This window comes from Schistocerca gregaria, chromosome 6, assembly GCF_023897955.1.
Source record: "Schistocerca gregaria isolate iqSchGreg1 chromosome 6, iqSchGreg1.2, whole genome shotgun sequence".
Lineage (NCBI taxonomy): Eukaryota > Metazoa > Arthropoda > Insecta > Orthoptera > Acrididae > Schistocerca > Schistocerca gregaria.
The window spans coordinates 162489947-162513211 of record NC_064925.1 but is presented as its reverse complement, the minus strand read 5'-3'; positions in this window follow the sequence as shown (position 1 = coordinate 162513211).

Below are 23265 nucleotides of genomic sequence, written 5' to 3'. Positions count from 1 at the left end.
ACATTGTTCATATTTGTGCACCCTCCTCCTTCCTGTAGGCCTACTTTACGTGCGACAGCATTCTGCAGTTCCTTCTTATAACGAGAATCTGTTAATGCGACGGTTTTTCCTTTTCGTCTTGTAGTCCGCCGAATATTTTAACAGATTACTGGGATTGGAATGACAGCCTCGAGCGATATCTGGAAAGCTGAGTTGTTCGGCGAACATAGCTGGTTGGGAGAGTTAAACTGTGAAACTGCTACTTTGTTGAATCCCATTGCTCGAGCACCAGAAGTATTTTATGGCTTGCTAATAGTGCAAAATGCTCCTAATAAATCCTTTAACCTAGTGTTGTCCAGTTAGACAAGTTTGTTTGTCATATCTGTGTGGTAAGCCATTTCTTTCGACTAGTTGATAGGCTAGTGATCTGAGATCTTGCATTGTTAGACCAAAAAGTTTGCTTTCCATTGACTTGAGATATGTTACCAGCTTATGTCTTGTTCTGCAGTGAACACCTTTTTAAATTTCTCATCTGATTTGTCAATTGTGTAGTCAGGATTATTCGTAGCTTTAGGCACATATCTTCCCAATGTTGATTTCGGTACGTTGAACTGCTTAAAAATCCCATTTGGGAAGATGAAACGGCTGAAACTGCCATTCCCATCGCTTTTACGTCCCATTGCTATCAGTCTTTTTCATGTACGTTAGCACCATCTGGAACAGCAAGAGGGAAAGAAAAAAAGAGTACAGTTTGCTTTCTACGTGCATCAAAATATGGCGGGGGAGAACGGGACACTATCCCACTCTGCCCCGTCCCGTTCCGCTCCAAGAGCACTTTTGAGGTTAACAACTTTTATGGAGTGTAGTAACTGACGTATTTAAACGCATTACATAACTAAATTATAACAAATGCCATGCACTTTAAGGGAATGTGTCATTTTAGGATATACGATTAACAATTAACAGCTTATCTGGCGTTGAAATTCACCAAACGTTAGAACAACGCAAGCGCTAACGTGACGGACAACAAATCACTTACATTTTGCACTTCAAACTAAATAAAAATGTCTGCCCTAACATCCCTTCCATTCGGAGAGATAGTTACATTCCCATACAACCACAAATGTTATCAGTATTGTTATGTTCTTTAATGATGTATTTTGTACCTCTGTAATTGTATTCTTATGTTGTAAATTTATAATTGTATAGACACCAGTTCTTCAAATTAAGTTACATTTCACTGCACACGTTTCTGTTGGCCATAGTATATGCACATTATGTGAGGCGTTGGAGCTGTTAGTGTTTGCACGTCTGTTAATAATTCAGCAAGGGTCTGGTTAACAGCATTGCTGGTTCTAAGGACAATTCCAAAAACTTTCTCAGTACACAAGTGGTGGTTTATGGACTTGCTATATTGTCCGCAAGACTCTTCGATGGTGATTGTGCACCTGCTCAGTCGCAGCAGATGGCTGCTGGCCATCTCTACAAGGACTGCAGTGGGTCTGCACCTTTGATGACCCACCAATACCATTATTTCTGCAACGACTTCAGTGTGTCTGCACCTTTGATGGCCCACCAATGCCGTAATCTCTACCAGGACTACAGTGGGTCTGCTCTGTGATGACCTACCTACCAATTCTGCAAAACTTCGACTGACTCTGCTATGGGTTCGCTCTGTTGTGGCCCATTACCTGTCTGAATCTCAAGAGTCAGCACTGTCTTTCCGTTGGAAGGACAACACTACTTCTTCAAGACAGCATGGAACTCCACTACTTCCGTGTGCTTTTTCTTTTACTGCTCAAACTTCTAGCAAAACACTTCAATCTTACTGTGATGTCTGATCAGGACTGTCTTTATGGATTGTGAGACAATTTTAGCTTTTGACCAACATTGTATCCATAAGTGTGTGCATTTGACTTCTTTCTATTGTAATTATAAAAAATTTTAACGAATATGTATTGGCCACTGCCAAAACAATTTGTAAAATTTTTTGTGAGGGGCATGGGGGCTATGTAAGTAGGCTGTTTAGGTTTTTATATTGGTAACGCCACGTAGCGCTCTGTATGAAAATCACTGCAGTCTGTGGCTGGTTAGTATCGTTGTAACATTCGCTATTGTAGTGTTGGGCAGCTGGATGCTAACAGCGCGTAGCGTTGCGCAGTTGGAGGTGAGCCGCGAGCAGTCGTGGATGTGGGGAGCGTTGCGCAGTTGGAGGTGAGCCGCGAGCAGTCGTGGATGTGGGGAGAGAGATGGCGGAGTTTTGAGAGCGGATGATCTGGACATGTGTCCATCAGTAAATTTGTAGGACTGGATGTCATGATATATATATATATATATATATATATATATATATATATATATATATATATATATATATAGTCTTTTGAACACTATTAAGGTAGCCGGCCGGTGTGGCCGTGCGGTTCTAGGCGCTTCAGTCTGGAACCGCGTGACCGCTACGGTCGCAGGCTCGAATCCTGCCTCGGGCATGGATGTGCGCGATGTCCTTAGGTTAGTTAGGTTTAAGTAGTTCTATGTTCTAGGCGACTGATGACCACAGATGTTAAGTCTCATTGTGCTTAGAACCATTTGAACCATTTGAACTATTAAGGTAAATACGTTGTTTGTTCTTTATCGAAATATTTCATTTGCTAACTATGCCTATTAGTAGTTAGTGCCTTCAGTAATTAGAATCTTTTATTTAGCTGGCAGTAGTGGCGCTCGCTGTACTGCAGTAGTTCGAGTAACGAAGATTTTTGTGAGGTAAGTGATTTGTGAAAGGTATAGGTTACTGTTAGTCAGGGCCATTCTTTTGTAGGGATTATTGAAAGTCAGATTGCGTTGCGCTAAAAACATTGTGTGTCAGTTTAGTGTTGATCAGAATAGGTAAATAGCGAAATGTTTGAATACGTTAAGTTCTGCTAAGCTGTTTGAAAATCAAATAATGTAATAGGTTTATGAGCACAGTAATTCATTAATTTCTCTAAGGGGACGTTTCAAAGGGAAGATCACACAGTGAAGCACTGACTCCGTCACTAGGACGAGGATTTTTAGAGGCAGAGCATACTCGCCCTGGTTTCGCGCTGGAGGAATGCCATAGAAAGGGATGGAGATTACGTGGAAAAGTAGGGTGTGTAGATAAAACACCATTCCTTCATGTGTATAACTCTCTTTATGACAAACTTTCTATTGCCTTCTGTCTCAGGTTCTCCGGCTGACGTTCATCTAATGATTTTGCTGACGTTTCGCCAGCACGAGTGGCTGGCATTGTCAAAGCTTCACACTCCATTGCCGGTGGTGAACTGGAGCCGAGCTCGCGGTCGCAGGCTATATGTACCTGGCGCGCCAACGTCCGAGGGCTTCTCCGCGGTCATTTGCGGTGCGGTTCTCCTCTTGCTACCTACAGGTTCGGCTCCATTTAACCACCAGCAATTAAGGGTGAACTTCGACAATGCCAGCTACTCGTGCTGGCGAAACGTGAGTAAAATCATTAGATGAACGTCGGCCGGAAAACCCGAGACAGAAACCAATGCGCAGTTTGTCAACAAGTGGCCACGAAAGTCTTAACAATTTGGTGTAACTTTCTTTGTGTTCAATAAAGAATTGTTAAAGAAAAAAGTGTGGTGCATTACTATATGGGCAACCGTGGTATACCTCAAGGTTGTGGCAAACTTTAATTACAACGGTCCAGTATGTTATAGCGGCCAGCATGGCCACTCAAGTGAATCGCACATGGCGGAAATTTCATCCTTAGGACAGAGTAACCGCATGGTGCTGCTGTGGTGTGCGTACTGTAAGAGCTTCGGTACACACACCATCAGATTATTTGACTTGTCGCTCTAACGAAGTAGACGAGTGGCCGCAATATGTCTCGTGGTCTTATGGTGGAGTGTTTATCTCCTGCCGTTAGGTCAGACGATAGAAATGCCACTTGCACGCTTAGAGTAGCAGATTGACGGTGACCACCTTTAAACAGAACTTGATTAATTTTCACACACATTTATTAAAATAATAAAAATTATAGATATTACGTAACTTGATTCTGGATGCTGTTTACAGTTGACAATCGTAAGTTCCTTTGGTCTTGGTTCGTTAATCTTATTCTCACATATCTCTGATACTTGACAAGGTGTCTATACATTTCTCTTCATGGCGATAGCACAGAGCGAGGTGGCACAGTGGTTAGCTCACTGGACTCGCATTCGGGAGGACGACGGTTCAATCCCGTCTCCGGCCATCCTGATTTACGTTTTCCGTGACTTCTCTAAATCGCTTCAGGGAAATGCCGGGATGGTTCCTTTGAAAGGGCACGGCCGATATCCTTCCCCATCCTTCCCTAAACCGAGCTTGCGCTCCGTCTCTAATGACCTCGTTGTTGACGGGACGTTAAACACTAATCTCCTCCTCCTCCTCCTTCCTGGCGATGTACAGGCGCAGACTGAAGCTTGACTATAGACTAATGCGGACTGATTTATCGGAGTTTTTTTTTTTCTTTATTGATTTTCAATTCCCCCCGAAGGGGGCGGGCTGGCAGCAGCTTAGTACGCTGCTCTACAGCCTACAGACTTTTTTTTAAGAAAAGGAAGAAGAAAGAAACAAGGAATAACAGGCGATAAAATGATGACATAAGGTGTAGTACGGCGTAAAAATGTGGAAAGTTAAAACAGAGAGCAAAAGGGGTTGGCAATGTCGATAAAATACACAGGAATCAGACAAGTAACATAGTAGAGGATCTACGTTAGCAACAATCTCATTGGCTGCGTTACATATTAATACGCGGATCGGCGGAAGCAGAATTTGGTCCGTCTCTAAGACGGCGCCATCTCGTAGTGTGGAGACAGCCGAGCGCTGCGCCTGCGCTGTTGTCCTTAGCGGGGCGCTCTCTATTGGGAAAGCTGTGTACGCGCTGACTACGCGGAAACTATGTACACAACAGCTGCTTCGTGTCGGATCGGTCAAACGTTCGTGCGGTTCCGCGGCGTGCGTTTTCGCATCGTATGGCCCTCGTAGGAAAGGTGACAGGCCGGACGAAAGGAGAGTTCCAGCTGCAGCTCAGAGACAGGAGACTCTGACAGTTGCAAACGCCCTCTCACCGAGTCAACCGGACCGGGTCGGCGACCGGCAGAGAGACCGGACGGGCTCCGGACAGCCACGCGCAGGGTGCCGGCGCCGTATTTCTGTGCACGGTACGACATCGCAGGAGGCAGGGACAGATCGGCGGCAGCGATGGGCGGCCGAAGAACGCGGGACGGATGCCCGCGCGAGGTCGTTACCGGCAGCAGGAGAGCGGCGTGGGAGCGAGACGCAGCAGCAGCCTGCTGGCGCGGCGCGGCGCGGCGTGGCGTGTCGCCGCGTGGGAAGTCGTCATCGGCGCCCACATGCGAGCCGGTATACTGCCGTGCGGGCCGCTTTACTGCCGATAAATTTGGGATCGGAAGTCGCGGGGGTCGGGCGCGGCGGGCGCATTTCCATACCGGCAGTGGTTTACGGAGAGCGCCCGCTATCGGCCGACAGACCGCGCCCCCACCACTGCTCAGCTCTCTGGCCGGCCCTATCTCGCTCCTCCCGCGCGACCGACCGACCGACCGGAGCCGAGCGACTGCTATCGCCGACGCTATTGAGAAATCCGGGCATTTTATGCCCCGCGGCGGACTTCAGAGGCGGCTGCGCGGCTGCACCTGTTTGGGGCCCCGGGTTAATGCGAGGAGCGAGCACTAAATTACCTCGCGGGCGCTGGCGACTGGTCCCGGCTCTAAAAGAGGCCTCGCCGCTGGAATTAATTATTGCTCGGAACTGTTTCTCGTCCCGTATCGCGTAACTTATCTTCCGCTGCTAGGGGACGCCGCACTTGTTTTTTAACGGTTAGGTAGGACTGTAATTTCAGCCGCCTCGCGGAAGCGGACACCTCATTGCGGGTGTCCTCGGTGAAAGTAACTTCATAAACGAAGCGGCGCCGTGGTCAATCGCATTCATCTCCAATCTCGTCGCGCTTGCTATGTTACGGAGAATCTCTGGTCCTCGATGAGGAAGTATCCGCTTTGAATCTCCCTGATAAAACTGTACTCCGCAAACAATCTTATGGGAGATGTGTTGCAATGGTCTGGTATCACCACAGTTTCACCACACCCATCCCTCCTCCCCCCCCCCTTTTCCTTGTTCTATTTGGAACAGCTGGCTGGACCAGTTATTAGCGGTAGGCCTCTATATAAATAATTTCTCTGATTTTCTCGTCACGGTGGTTTCGCGAGATGTATGTGGGAAGAAATGAGGCACTGCCAACATGCGCTGTCACTATTTGAGCAGTAAAATACTCCATGATGCACAACGCGTCTATTTTTCCAACACATTTTGTTACAATTTGAGCAGTAAAACACTCCGAGATGCACAACGCGTCTCTTTAGCGTCCACCAGCGTATTTTTTTGAGAATCTAACACCTCGCACCAGCTAAAGGATCCCGTGAAAAATCACGCTTCTCCTCGTTCGATCTTCTCAGTCCCGTCAATTAAATCACCTTGATAAGGGTATCAGGCTGACCAACAGTGGCATCACGAGCATATTCTAACAGTTTCACCCCTTTATTCAGATGAATATTTATGTAATGACAACGTTCTACACACGTAATTGAAGTAATTATTAATTTACTGATAGTTCGTGAAATGCAGGGATGCCTGAACTTCGTGGCTGTTAATATCATCGTTTGTAAAAAAACAAAGATGTTAGTGTTAATTTGTTAATTACGAGGGGGAGTCAATTTAAAACCTTAAATTTGCAACAACAGATCGAAATTTCGAACCGTTATCCTGTAAGTTCGTTAGCGTGCTACAAACAGCGTGCAGAATGGCCTGTATATGGCAGCATAGTGCAGATGCACACGTACCGTCGCAATATCAGTATGAAGATGGCCGCCCCACTTGTGACTTGCACCAGGAAGGAACAGCGTTCTGTTATATGGTTTTTGCGTAGTGAACTTGTGAAACCTATTGAAATTCATCGACGAATGATGGTTCAGTACGCTGATGCATGTTTGTCACAGCAGCAAATCTACGAATGGAGTAAGAAGTTCGCAAATGGTGTGACTTCAGTGGAAGATGCTCCTCATCCAGGTCAGGCATAACGAGTTGTGAATCCACAGAACATTGCAGCAGTTGAAGCCATAGTGAAGGAACACCGCCGTGTGACACTGAATGACATTGCAGCTTGTTTACAGATTAGTCATGGGTCAGCACACCACATTGTGCAAGATGTGCTCCAGTTTCACAAAGTGTCTGCACGATGGGCGCCACGGCAGCTGACTCCTGAAATGAGAGAACGACGTGTGATGCTTGTGAACAACTTCTTAGGCAATTTGAACGAGAAGGTGATGGCTTCCTTGCAAGAATCGTTACTGGAGACGAAACCTGCGTTCACTTCCACCAACCGGAAACGAAGAGAGATAGCAAAGAATGACGCCTTTCCTCATCACCAAAATCAAAGAAGTTTCGAACAGAATCATCAGCACGGAAGGCTATGCTGACACTCTTTTGTTTCGAAAAAGGCGTCATTTTGGAGCATTACATGCCTAGAGGGACCACTGTCACCAGTGCGTCATACACAGATCTCCTAAAAAATCATCTGCGGCCTGCAATCAAAGAGACGTGGATTGCTGTCAGTAGGTGTCCTTTTGCAACATGACAATGCAAGGCCCCTCACTGCCCGTACAACAGATGCAACAATCATAGACCTGTATTACGATACAGCTTTGTACCACTTCTACACAATAAATTATATTTTAAAAAATATTTAAGGTTTTCATTTGACTCACCCCTGTACGTATATGAGGCATGAATGCAAAAAGAAACATTACTTCTTCTGCATAGCTCGATAGATGCCTATTGTCGCTCAGCTGTATTATTTGATGTGGGTCTTATTTTCAGATGTATATCAAATACGCATTAAAAGTCTGTAAGTACTTCTGGCATTACGACTACATAACTTACCTGTGTAAGCTGTAAATAACTTTGGTTTAATGTTGCACTCTTTTCACAGAAATGCATGCATTTACACAGTTTACATGGTGATAATGTTAAAACAGTTGTCAAACGAACGAATATCGTCTTCAGAAAGTGAAATAATCCTAAACCCCGCAATGGTAAATTTTAACTAGAAGTTTCTTTACAAAATTATTCTCACGACTACATCATGATGTTGGCCAGTACTATAATAAATCATCCGATACCAGTTCAAAGTTTTGTACTATTTAGGATGATAATCAAGTCTACAGAGGATGATTAGTTTTGTGACAAGCTGAACAAAAGATTATCCAAAGTCACTCGAGTTTACAGTGGACGCAAGCTGGTGAACCAACAAGTTTACGCCTCTGCGTGCGGTATTTACCTTAGCTGCGATGAGCTGTCATCTGCATGTCTGCTGTCGTCCTCTGAAATTCCTACAAAAACTAATTAAGCCTTTGCTGATTTTTCCAGAAGAAAGTCTTCCTATGTTTCTCGTTACGCGAGAAAACATGTACTCTTCCCTAGGCTTGGAATATGGCGATATTCACGCGCCTGGCTGGAGCAGCGTGCATATTAAAATGCCCTCTCAGTCCTTGCAAGGACAACTAACTAACTGGGTGGTTCGTTTCTCCACAGTGGGAGCTCAACAACTCTTCTGCTAATGTCTAGGTGAATGTCAGCCGCAGTGATCGCACTGCTCACTCAAATTTCTCCTCTGCGTCGTACAGAGCATTATGCACCCTGTTCTGCACTTAAGCCAGTTCAGAGAAGAGTCCTCGAAAATTTCGCTCTCGTCTTTCCCGTAGCCGAGCTCTCTCCCCACCTGGGTTCTCTCGTTCTCCACATCACGGCTTTTTTTTTACCAATAGAAGTGTTCTTCTTATTTTGTGGAAACTCTCCCTGCCAATCGCAAGGGCCCTACCATTGAACTGTGTCTAAATCTGGGCACTTTAGTCTTTCCTACTTCGTTCCCGCCATCGGACGTTTCGTGCCTGCTCACATGCGTACCATTCGCGGTTCACGTGATCAACTGCACCACTGGTTTTGTCCATAGCCATTAGGAATTCCGAAACGCAGTTTTCTAAAGCTACTTTATGCCCTGTTTCTGATGGCCTGTTACTTGCTCTGCAGTATGCGTCACCTGTCCGGACGCTGACTCCTTCTGCAGGACGCCCTCTAAGATCTTTTCGTGGTGCCTCCCATGGTACGGCCTCTGCGTCTGCCCACGCTGGTTTCCACACAATTTTTTTTTCTCTCACTGCTTGTTTCGACTTCTGCTCATTGACATGCATTATATAGGAGTGGTTTGTTAGTACCGTCGATTGAGTGTCATCCCTTCTGCATTACATCATTACATACTTATAGATAAATCTGCTCATTACTGCCGAAGTAAGTTAGGTGTCATATACACGTTCCCGTTACGATGTATAAAACTCTTACGTAAGGTTCGAAATTGACCTTCATTTATTATGCCACCTTACAATATAATATGAGTACAATTTTTCAGCAAAAAGCTCATTTCTTTTCATAGTCATTCAAAATACCGAATGAAATGTTTCCAAGCTAATTTTCGGCCATACGTACGTTTCCCATTTTTGAGGTAAATGAAAATTATTAGCATTGTTAATCATTCTTGTTTCTTTTCACATAAATAAAGAATAAATCAGAAATATATTGTGGCCGCAGTTTTCTTACATAATGACGCCAGAGAAGGAGTTTCAATAAATAATTTTACGTGATAGCCAATCCTTTTGTTTACCACAGTTGAATTTTAAGACAATTAAAGATTTAAGCTACCAGTGACGCTGATTCATATCTTTGGGGCTGGTTGAAAATTTGTGCCTGACTGGGATACGAACCCAGGTGTCTTGCCTGCTAGGTTGATGTGCCCATCGCTACACCATACAAGCACGGTGGTAACCCCAGGCGCACTGACTGCCCTAGCTTGCATCGCGTCAGACCCGAATTCTCAACTTAAACCACACACCACCGAACTCGTCGATTCCCGCAAAGGTCTGAGCCTTATTTGAATCACACATTTCCGACAGAGCAGACACAACATGTATACAATACCACTACAAAAAGGCGAAAATGTTGATGGCCGACGCTCAAGAATCACTCGAACAAATGTTTTCTAAGTTACACCTTTCAGTGATGAGTTACGATTCTCTGACAAACTCAGCCTGCGGTCTGCTTTACCTAAAATTAGCTATATGTGGTACTTCCATTATAGGTGGCTACGGATGATTACCCATTATTTTATGGGAGTTACAGTTTTCGGTGTTCGCCTCGGTAAGTGAGTGGTCTCAAGTTCGATTCCCGTTGCGACCAGGGGTTTTTCCTTGTTGGGAGGTCGGGTACGGGCTACTCTCAGGTTCTTGGGGCCAGTTGAGAGACTACCTGAATGGAAAGTATCACTGTGCACTGTGTTGTTCCCAAGCCCATCCATGCCGCACCTTGGTGAGACCACTGCCTGAGGATGACACTGCGGTCGTTCGGGCCCCATTGGTCCGTTTGTGGCCTGAAAAGCGGCACATTATTTATTATATCACTGTTTCCAGTTATTTGACGCCACTATTTTAATCGGACAGTAATGAGCCTCTTCACCTATTTATAGCCAGTACGCTTCATTTCTTTACGTTCAGACTAACTGCTAATCCGTGTATCAGTCGTCGAACCTCCGCAGGTTTTCCCTTCTTTTCGCTATAGCCTTCTGGCGTTGCAGACTGCTACAGACATCACCATCGTCTGTCAATAGCCTCACGCAGCTTTCAATGTTATGCGATAGATTATTGACGTGTACTGTGAAACACTTTCTTGCGATACTCTTAAAATTACGTTAACACCCATCGATTTTGTTTCTTTAAGAGAGACATCTTGAGTTCTATCTGTAAGGAAGTTCTGAATCACTGAAACTCAGCCTGCGGTCTGCTTTACCTAAAATTAGCTATATGTGGTAATTCCATTATAGGTGGCTACGGATGATTACCCATTATTTTTTTGGGAGGTACAGTTTTCGGTGTTGGCCTCGGTAAGGGAGTGGTCTCAGGTTCGATTCCCTAGTCGCAAATCTAGCGTCTACTCAGCAAGATCGTATATTGCTCACAAAATATGCTTCCTCAAATCAAAGAAACTAGGATCAACCAGAGAGCCTTTATCTAAGGCGCTCAGGAATTCACGGACGAACAGAGCGAGCTGAGTATCGCAAGATATCCATTACGTGAGATCGATATTGGTTTTTATAGAGCAGATATTTGTTCTCCAAAAACGTTATGGAACATTATAATGCATGAGAATATAACATGTTCCATAATTTAAAGACAGATTTGAAACTCCTAATCACTAGATGGGGTACGACAAGGCCGTAGACGCTACAGTCTGTAACCGCGCGACCGCTACGGTTGAAACGTCCCCTTTGAACAATTATACATGATTGTACTTAAACTGATACACAATATTTTTAGCGCAACGCAATCTGACTTTCAATAATCTCTACAAAATAATGGCCCTGACTAACATTAACCCATACCTTTCACAAATCATTTACCTCACCAAAAATCTTCGTTACTCGAACTACTGCAATACAGCGAGCGCCAGTACTGCCAGCTAAATAAAAGATTCAAACTGCGGAAGTCACTAACTACTGATCGGCACAGTTAGCAAATGAAAGATTTTAATAGAGAACAAACAATGTATTTACCTTAATACTCATATATAGCAGTTCATGACATCCAGTCTTACAAATTTCAAAACTCCGCCATCTCTCTCCCCACATCCACCACTGCTGGCGGCTCACCTCCAACTGCGCAACGCTACGCGCTGTTAGCATCCAGCTGCCGCTGCCCAACACTACAATGGCAGACAACAATGCAAACCAGCCACAGACTGCACACGGCACAGCCAGTGATTTTCATACAGAGCGCTGCGTCGCGGCGGCGTTACCAATAAAAAAAACTTAAACATCCTACTTACACGGTCGCAGGTTCGAATCCTGCCTCGGGCATGGATGTGTGTAATGTCATTAGGTTAGTTAGGTTTAAGTAGTTCTAAGTTCTAGGAGACTGATGACCACTGCAGTTGAGTCCCATAGTGCTCAAAGCCATTTGAACCATTTTTTGGTAGGGCAAGGGAAGTATGGAAGGGGGAATCCAGAGCAGCAGTGTCATTTATCGTCGGAATGGTTACATTTATTTAACAACCACATAATAGCATGAATAAATAAAAATAACAATCACTAATAATTATGAGCGACAGGGTAAGGCTGATTAGTTGTTTACGGCATTATTTTACCTTAACAATCCACAAAACTCAGTGCCAGAATAAATATAAAACTGTAAAACATGAAAAAAACTTCTTTGCTTATGAAAAAGAGGCTGCTCAACGGTCAAAAGCAGAGATATCTTTAAGACAATTTATGTAAATGTCGCTTAAGGCTGTGCCGCTACAACTCCGGTCCGTACACCGTCTTATGTATACTTACGGTGTACTCAACGAATGTGGCGAAAGGGGTGTAAGATTTAACAACCCCACTGATATTTACGCCCGGTAAGAGCGTGAATAGAGCACTTACTTGGCGGAGCGGGCACCAGAAAAAATCATGATAACATGTGGGACCTGAATCTATAATTTCGTAAAATATTTCTCTGAACTCTGATTATTCAACAGCGCGACACTCGCCGCATTGTTAATACAGGACTGCGTGAGGCGCTTTTATCATTTGTAAAAGCTGAGGTCTACGTGGAGCGTTTATACTGACAAAAGAACGTAAACCTTATCACAAGGATTTTATTTCGTGTTATCACATTAAAATATTGCTGCAGGATATCTTTACTGCCGTGAAATTTAATTGAAAGAAACCTTGTGCTGAAAGAAAGTATTTTCCGTTTTTTATTAACGTATTAAGCTTCGTCTTGTCGAGAAGTGGCCAATATCTGTACTTAATGGAATGTTCTTAGTTTTTACTTTTATACAACATAAAATAGTAAATTCATTTTCTTTTCCTTAATAATTATGTTGCAAGTCTTTTTATGCGTCCGTTGATGACGGAACGCAATGAAATTTATAATGACGTTTTTCCTACGTAATATATCTGCCAAGAATGGTCGATAGCTCGATCGTTCTTGTCATTTATCCAGCGAGCTGAAAACCTGACAAATAATATTTTTATTTCTGCATGAAGGCCACTAGGCATATGAAGGTAAAAATACACCAGCAGCATAAATTATCATATGTTATTTAAAATTTACAACTTACAGTGCGTAAGACCGCTGTAGCGTGTGTTAGCTTCGTGACCATACCACAGAGTGTCGTAACGAAGGCCTTTTTAGTTTCTTTCGTCAGCGAGTAAAAGAATGATCTATTATCATAGAGATACTGTACAGTTATCATATAGAGTCTGTTTGTACCATTATTATTTCATTTTATTATAAATTACCAGTATGAGAGCTAACTGCGCGCGCATTTTCAGACCTTTGTACTATTTTCGCTTTACTTTGTCTTGTGTCTGACTTTTCGGCGTACGTTTTAATATTTTGTACTGTATATCAGCACAAACAATGCCTTCAAAGGATCCTCGAGAAATGGTCAGCACAACGTCTCTTAATATGCCACCAAATTTCAAAAATTTATCTTTAACCCGTCTTACAAACTACTAGTAACGCGTTTTGCAGTGGCGAAGGTAATGTGTCTTAAACCATTTAGCTGAATACAGTTCGATACAGGAAAACTTAATAAATGCCGATAGGATAACATCTGGCAATAATGTAGCCAAACCAGAGGGCAAGGAACCTTGGGTGAACCTAACAGCTACGTAAGGAAAATGATACGCTTACCTCTACGAGGCGGTGCTTAATAATTAGATCTCACAACTAATGCTTCCTTCCCTCGTGGTTAAACATGGAGATCTACAACATAACTTTAACACACGTGTGAAATAAATGACATTTCTGTTAAAGCAAACGAAATGTGAAATAAAAAATTAAATCTAAAATCATTACAATCACTTAAGATCACAATGTAACATGCTACATTTTAGCCTTGGCTTATTACCAGAACAATTTTCCAGAATACTACAGCACAAAAACGCCATTGGCGATATCAGTGGGAAAATCTAACACTAAAGTTAAGCACTGAGTTTCGTCTTTCACTTTGCGTATAAAAATGGGTCAAATGGCTCTGAGCAGTATGGGATTTAACTTCTGAGGTCATCAGTCCCCTAGAACTTCGAGCTACTTAAACCTAACTAACCTAAGGACATTACATACATCCATGCCAGAGGCAGGATTCGAACCTGCGACCGTAGCGGTCACGCGGTTCCAGATAGTGCCGCCTAGAACCGCTCGGCCACCTCGGCTGGCACTCTGGGTATAGGCAACACAAATACACAACAACGAAGTTCTCAGTGGTACACAGAAATCCCCAATACAGGCACAGTTACATATACAGCTAAATATTTGACTGATCAGGAATATAAATAATCTGAAGCAACAGAGCCTTAGCTCAGATAATTACGCTCAAACAAATATTTCAGAAAGCCACCAAGCGCAGGCAGTAAAGTTGGACGTATAGTAGTGTGAGAAATACTGACCAAACACGCACGATGTTGCAAATATTTGATAATCCTGGAGGTATACGGTGCTGCTTCCAGCATTCAATCCTGCACAGCGTGGAATTTCAAAGCCGGACAAATCAGTGGCCGTGGACAGACGGATACCGTACTCAGCTCATTGTCGTAACTCTGACTTCACCAGTTACACGAAGTCTTGACATAAACAGAGCTAACAGCCGACTGACTCACTATGTCCGAAAGTCAGACTGTGATGCCCACTAACCCGCTGTCACTCGCTGCCTCGCTCTTACCGCCCCACCACGCTGTCCAAGGCCTATTTCAGGACTCACTCTGCCAGAGGTAATGAGTGACAACCTACAGTCGATTCCTGCTGCCAGAAGTAGAGCCAGTGAATAATGCCCGAAATCAAGGCACGCGAAATCGATTGCGAGCCCTCCACAGCTCAAGACTGACAACGAAATCCATACATATTATAAAAATGTATGTATGTATATTTCACATCGTCTCCTAAATCATTGGACCGATTTCAGCCAAACTTGGTACATATAGCAATTACTGTCTCTAAAGAGTCGCTGTGGAGGTGAGAACTATCTACCTACAACGGGGTGTGGCTGGGGGGTCTAAAGTAAAAGTAGCCGATGATACGCGAGTGCCCAGACTTTATTGTTTCAGTATTTGAAAAGGAGAGGAATTTGGTGACTTGTAACAAACTCTAAACATAATTTCAATCTTTTACGAAAATTTTTGTCGCTGGCAATCGCCGTAAATTGATAAAAGGGCAAAAGTTTCACTCTTAGTATGTTTTCGCTGTTGTTGCAGTAAAATTTCAGCATCAGAAATAACTCTGTAATTTATTACTTCCTTAGCACTAACTTTATTTGCAACACTTTTTCCAGACAGTATTCAGACGTACTACTGAATGTATTAGCAAAATGGTACCGTTGTGCGATAAATAGTTCAGGAAACACGTCAAAAACATTGAGCTGCGTGAAAATGAAACTGCTGGGTGAAATTCACTAGAGAAACAGAGCAAATATGGGATGAAAAGTTTCGCCTTATGCAAGACACCTTTTTCCTGTTTTTTTTTTTCACCCTTACATGCTTCAGCACTTTTGAGGTATCATCAATTGGTTTGATTTTTATTTTTAACTGTAAAAATGTTGTTACACATTAACATTTGTGTTGTTTACAGCATTAAGTCAAAGTTCCATTTATAGCTTAACTGGCGAAAAGTGGATGTATGCATTAGTTAACATATCTTACATTATGTTATTATCGATTTATTTGGGTAGGTGTTCTGCTACACAATGGACAATAACACCATGTAAGGTGTGTTAACTAATGCATACATCCACTTTTCGCCAACTAAGCTATAAATGGAGCTTTGACATAATGTTATAAACAACACAAATGTTTTTATTTAAAAACAATTTTACAGTTAAAAATAAAAATTAAACCCACTGATGATAACACAAAAGTGCTGAAACATGTATGGGTAAAACAAAACAGAAGAAAAAGGTGTCTTGCACAAGGCGGAACTTCTCATCCCATTTTCGTAGCAAGCACGGACACAACAAGAATAACTTCACTAGAAGATGGTTAGAGGAAATATGAATACAGAGATGGGTGAAACATATTAAATATGTATGATATGTGTGTGTGCTGGCAACAAAAGTCCTCCTGAAACCATGGATTGATTACAACCAAACTAGCTACACATATTATATATTATTTGGAAACAAATACTATGGGGTAATAACCAGCAACCTCCTATTACGGTGGGGGTGATAACGTGGAGAGACAAGGGTGAGAAAGAGATGGACGATTGGGAGTGGGGGGGGGGGGGGAGGCGAAGGGGGGAGAAGGATATGGACACCTATACGGGCGACAAGAAGATAGAGGAGGAGGGCTTAATGGACAACAAAGGAAAGAGACAGAGAGATTGGGGTAGGATGAGTGGACAGAGGAAGGAAAGAGAAGTAGATGGACAGAGAAGGGGAAATAGAATATGAAATAATAAATCTGCAACAAATGCATACCCAGTCAACGCAGGGCACTCAACTAGTAGGCCTATACTCGTAATTAACAACTGTCCCACGGTCCTTCCAGTAAACTCCAATGACTTGCTTTTTTAATAACAACAAACCCTTTGTTGCTCCAGTGACCTTTTGCTCCAGTGACCTTCGATAAATTACTGCCAGAACGCAACAAGTTCTTTCGCATATTTTCTGTAGAATCTCACAGATATATCTTACGATCCAGATGCCCTCTCACAAATGAGCAGACTTTCTTCATTAGGATTCGCTAAGAACACTTTGAGTCATATTTGTCCACTTTCCAGCGTACTCTGAGTTGCTTTTTTTTCAATTTAACGAGAAGTTTTACTCCTCGATTTCTTCTTCTGTCGACTACAGTGGCGGTATCCTCTACCAAAATTGGTTAGGATATCTTACTTTGAAGATTGTGTTGTATCTTCCGCCATCTTTGGTGGTGACATCATCTGCCAAGTTTCATGATGATTTTTAACAATTTTCGTAAATTTTCTAGAGGTTCCTTTCGGTTTACTGTCAGATTTTGTGTTGATTTCCACTGCTTATCTGCAAATTGTTGTGTTTGTTTTCCCGTTACATGTCATTTCCACAGACATGACATGGATTTTTTACTTCTAGACAAAGTTGTGTTGGTTTGTTCTGCCAAATTTTGGAGTGGTATTCTACATCTTTACTTCAAGTTTCGTAGTGTTTTTTTCCGCTTTAATGTAAATGTTAAAACAGAATTCTTCCATTTTCTTACAAGCTTGATTCTAATTTTTCTGATGTTCTTCTTATTTTTGAGGTATTTTTTCCGCAAACTTTACACTTGGTTCTTTCCACTTTCCCAACTAATCTTGTCCCAGACGTTTCTGTAAACTTTAGGAGCATTTATCGCCAATTTTTGTGCTGTTCCGTGCCAATTTTTATGCTTTTATCTTCAATTAAGCTTTGTGGCGATATCTTCTGGCAGCCTGTGTGTTGGTATCTTCCGCCAAATTTTCTTGCGGCAGCTTCCGTAACTGTTGTGCCAGTATTTTCTGACAACTTTCGAGGTGCTGTAGTCAGCCAGCTTTATTGGTGGTACTTTCCACCAGTTTTCGCTTTGTTTAGTTTCACTTTTGCAGGGTCTTCTTAGGTTTTGGAACAATCTGTCGCTTTTGTGATAATAACATCCTCCAATTTTCGTTACGGTCATTTCCACAACTATTCTGTTGTTGTTTCTACCTTTATGCAGAGTTGGAGAGAGATTTCTCTGATTTTGCACTGTCTTCGAGACAGTTTTGCCACCATTTCCGCTAAATATGAGGTGAGATTTTCTCTTTCACTTCAAGTATTGAGGTGTAATGGTTTGCTTTTTTACCGATTTTGAGGCAGACTTTTCACAATTTTCTACAAATTTCACTTTGGACAAGAAGCGAGAAGGGAGAAAGGCTAACTGAGTTCTTTAAGAAATTTCAGCTACTAATGGCGAACACTCCGTTCAAGAATCACAAGAGGATGAGTTACATTTGGTAAAGGCCTGGTGATACGGGAATATTTCACTTAGATTACAGCATGGTCAGAGAGAGATTCCGAAATCAGAAACTGGATTGTAAGCTTACCCAGGAGCAGATATAGAGATAGATCACAATGTATTAGTGATAAAGAGTAGGCTGAAATTTAAGAGATTAGTCAGGAAGAAAAAATACGCAAAGAAGTGGGATACGGAAGTACTAAGGAATGACCAGATACTTTTAAAGTTAAGGCTATAGATAAAGTAATAAGGAATAGCTCAGTACGCAGTACAGTTGAAAGCGAGTGGACATCTCTATAAAGGGCAACCACAGAAGTTGAAAAGAAAAACATAGGTGCAAAGAAAGTAGCTGCGAAGAAATCAGGGGTAAAAGAAGAAATACTTCAGTTAATCGATGAAACAAGGAAGTACAAAATTGTTGAGGAAAATTCAGGAGTATAGAAATACCAGTCGCTAAGGAAGGAAATAAATAGGAAGTGCAGGGAAGCTAAGACGAAACAGCTGAATGCAGCATGTGAAGAAAAACAAACAGAAACGATCGGGAGAAGGACTGACTCAGCGTATAGGGAAATCAAAACAGCATTCAATGAAATTAAAAGCAAGATTGGTAACCTTAAGAGTGCGACAGGAATTCCGCTGTTAAACACAGAAGAAAAAGCAGGTAGTTGGACATAGTGCACTGAAGGCCTCGAAGAGGGGGAGATTTGTCTGATGTGAGAAGAAGAAACAGAGTCGATTGAGAGGAGATAGGAGATCCATTATTAGAATCAGAGTTTATAAGAGCTTTGCAGAACTTAAGATCAAATAAGGCAGAAGGATAGATATCATTCCATCAGAATTTCCGAATGGAATGATCATATAAAGTTGATCGTCGGTAAAGCAGATGCCAGACTGAGATTCATTGGAAGAATCCTAAGGAAATGCAATCCGACAACAAAGGAAGTAGGTTACAGTACGCTTGTTCGCCCAATGCTTGAATACTGCTCAGCAGTGTGGGATCCGCACCAGGTAGGGTTGATAGAAGAGATAGAGAAGATCCAACGTAGAGCAGCGCGCTTCGTTACAGGATCATTTAGTAATTGCGAAAGCGTTACGGAGATGATAGATAAACTCCAGTGGAAGACTCTGCAGGAGAGCGCTCAGTAGCTCGGTACGGGCTTTTGTTGAAGTTTCGAGAACATACCTTCACCGAAGAGTCAAGCAGTATATTGCTCCCTCCTACGTATATCTCGCGAAGAGACCATGAGGATAAAATCAGAGAGATTAGAGCCCACACAGAAGCATACCGACAATCCTTCTTTCCACGTACAATACGAGACTGTAATAGAAGGGAGAACCGATAGAGGTACTCAGGGTACCCTCCGCCACACACCGTCAGGTGGCTTGCGGAGTACGGATGTAGATGTAGATGTAGATGTAGAAATCAAAGGGGAAGCTGTAGCAAAACGATTATTCACGTTGGTGTGCGTAGAATGTCTGGGTCTGGCTACATACCGTCAGACTTTTGAAAAACATCGTCCACACAATTGTAAAGTCTGCTGGAGCTGACAAGTGCGAGAATTACCGCACAATCAGCTTAACAGCTCACGCATCCAAGTTGCTCACAAGAATTACGTACATAAGAATGGAAAAGAAAACTGAGGATGTGCTACATGACGATCAGTCTGGCTTTAGAAAAGGTAAAGGCTCCAGAGAGGCAATTCTGACGTTGCGGTTGATAATGGAAGCAAGACTAAAGAAAAATCAAGACACGTTCATAGGATTTGGCGACCTGGAAAAAGGGTTCGACAATGTAAAATGATGCAAGATGTTCAAAATTCTGAGAAAAATAAATTTCAGCTATAGTGAGAGACGGGTAGTATAAAATATGAACAACAGCCAAGAAGGAGTAGTAAGAGTGGACGACGAAGAACGAAGTGCTCGTATCAAATTGTACATCGAAGAAGCAATGATGGAAATAAAAGAAAGGTTGAAGAGTGGAATTAAAATTCAAGGTGAAAGGATATCAATGATACGGTTCCCTCAGAGTGAAAGTGAAGAAGAATTACATGATCTGCTGAATGGAATTAATAGTGTAATGAGTACAGAATATGGACTAAGAGTAAATCGAAGAGAGACGAAAGTAATGAGAAGTAGCAGAAATGAGAACAGGGAGTATTTTAAAAACAGGATTGATGGTCACAAAATAGATAAAATTAAGGAATTCTGCTACCTAGGCAGCAAAATAACCAATGACGGACGGAGCAACGAGGACAACAAAAGCAGACTGGCACTGGCAAATAGGGCATTCCTTGCCAAGAGAAGTCTACTAGAATCCAATATAGGCCTTAATTTTAGGAAGACATTTCTGAGAATGTACGTTTGGAGCACAACATCGTGTGGTAGTGAAACATGGACTGTGGGAAAAACCGGAACAGAAGACAATCGAAGCATTTGAGACGTATGTTGAAACTTAGGTGGGCTGATGAGATAAGGAATAAGGAGGTTCTACGCAGAATGGGAGAGGAAAGGAATATGCGGAAAACACTGACAAAGGGAAGATACAGGACGATAGGACATATGTTAAGACATCAGGGAATGACTTTCATGGTATTAGAGAGAGCTGTGAAGGGCAAAAACTGTAGAGGAAGACAAGAGAATGGAATACATCCAGCAAATAATTGAGGACTTAGGTTGCAAGTTCTACTCTGAGGTGAAGAGGATGGCACAAGAGAGGAATTCGTTTCGGCCGCATCAAATCAGTCAAAAGACTGATGACTAGCACATCCACAATTTTCTTTTCCATTCTTCTGTTATGTTATTCTTGTCACCAACTTGGATGCATGAGCTGTTAAGCTGACTGTGCGATTATTGTAGTTCTTGTCAGCCCTTGCAATCTTCGGAATTGTGTGGATGAAATTTTTCGGAAAGTCAGATGATATGTCACCAGACTCACACATTCCACATACCAACTTGAGCAGTTGTTTTGTTGCCAATTTGGGTATAGTCGAGTTCAGTGAAGCGAAATGGAAGACAGACAAAGATCTCTGGTCAGACGAGTGTAGGGTAATATCAACGGCGGCAGAAAATGGTAAAATGAGAGTAGATTTCGTTAAGATTAAGATTGTAGGACAGAGAGTGAGTTACTGTGAGCAGGTCAGTGACTGGGCTGTTCTTTTCAGAATGGATAGCTACCAACGCCGACAGCTAAATGTCAAGTATGCGACTACATGCCCGCACAGCAAACAGAAGATGAAGAGGTAGAGAAAGTGTTTGAGGATACTGAAAGAATAATACAGTATGTAGAGAGATATGAAAATCTAATGATCATGAGGGACTGGCTTGCGGTTGTAGCGGAAGGAGCAGAAGAAAGGTCACAGGAGAATACGGGCTTGGCAGTGGGATTGAGAGAAGAGAAAGATAAGAGAGTTCTACTGTAAATTTTAATTTTTAATAGCGAAGTCTCTGTTCAAGAATCACAAGAGGAAAAGGTATACTTGGAAAAAGCCCGGAGATGAGGAAAGATTTCAGTTAGGTTACATCATGGTGAGGGAGAGGTTCCGATCTCAGATATCGGACTGAAAGGGTACGGGCAGACTCGGATCACAGTTTGATAATGATGAAAATTGGATTAAGTTTTAGAGACTAGTCAGGAACAATAAGTGAGCAAAGGAGTGGGATACGCAAGTACTAAGGTACGAAGAAATGCTCTTGAATTTTTCGAGATGTAGATACTGCTACAATGAACAACAGAATCGAAGAAAGCGGAGGAAAGAGTTCAGGAATATAGAACTATCAGTTACTTAGGAATGAAATAAATTGGAATAGCAGGAAAGCTAAGCGAAATGACTACATGAATAATATGAAGAATATACAAAATAAATAATTATAGTAAGGACTGACCTAACTTATGGAAAAGTCAAAACAGCAAGAGCTGTAACATAAAAAGTGCAATGGTAATTGCACTGTTAAATCCAGGAGAGAGAGCGAATAGGTGGAAAGAGTACATTGAGGGCCTCTATGTGATGGAGGACTTATCTGATGACGTTATAGAAGAAGATAGGGAAGGGATAGGGGATCGAGTATTAGAATCAGAATTTAGAGGAGCTTTGGAAGACTTAAAATGCTGTAGGCAAAAGGGATAGATAACAATCCATCAGAATTTCTAAAATCATTAATGGAGATGGCAACGAAACAATTGTTCATGATGCTGAGTAGAGAATATGAGACTGGTGATCTACCATCAGACTTTCGTGAAAACACCAGCAACGCAATTCCCAGGGTTTCAAGAGCCGATAATTGCAAGAATCATCACACAATGAGCTTAGCCGCTTATTCATCCAAGTTGCTGACTAGAAGAATGGAAATGGAATTTGAGGATAGTTTAGACGACGATCAGTTTGGATTTAGGAAAGGTAAGGTACTAGAGAGGCGAATCACACGTTGCGGTTGATAATGGAAATAACACCAAAGAAAAATCAAAGGAACTTTCATAGGATTTGTTAACATGGAGGAGGTGATCGACAATGTCAAATGGTGCAAGATGTTCGAAATCCAAGAAAAATAGAGGTCAGCTATTGGGAAAGATGGGTCATATACAACATGTATAAAAATCAAGAGGGAACAACAAGGGTGGAAGGCCAAAAACGAAGTGCGTTGATTAAGAAAGGTTCAAGATCAGGATTAAAATTCGAGGTGAAAGGATAACAATGGTCAAAGATGCTGATGACATTGCTATCCTCGGTGAAAGTAAAGAAGAAATGTAGGGTTAGTTGAGTGGAATCGTCTAATCAGTACAGTATACGGACTGAAAGTAAACCGAAGAAAGACGAAAGGCCGCGCGGGATTAGCCGAGCGGTCTTGGGCCCTGCAGTCATGATGGACTGTGCGTCTGATCCCGGTGGAGGTTCGAGTCCTCCCTCGGGCATGGGTGTGTTTGTTAGTCTTTAGGATAATTTAGGTTAAGTAGTGTGTAAGCTTAGGGACTGATAACCTTAGCAGTTAAGTCCCATAAGAATTCACACACATTTGAACATTCTGAACATTTGAAAGACGAAAGCAGTGATTAGTAGCAGAAATGAGAACAGCGAACCACGTGACACCAGGATTGGTGATCACGAGGTACATAAGTTAAAGAATTCTGCTACCTAGGCAGCAAAATAACCAGTGACACATGGAGAAAGAAGGATATAAAAAGCAGA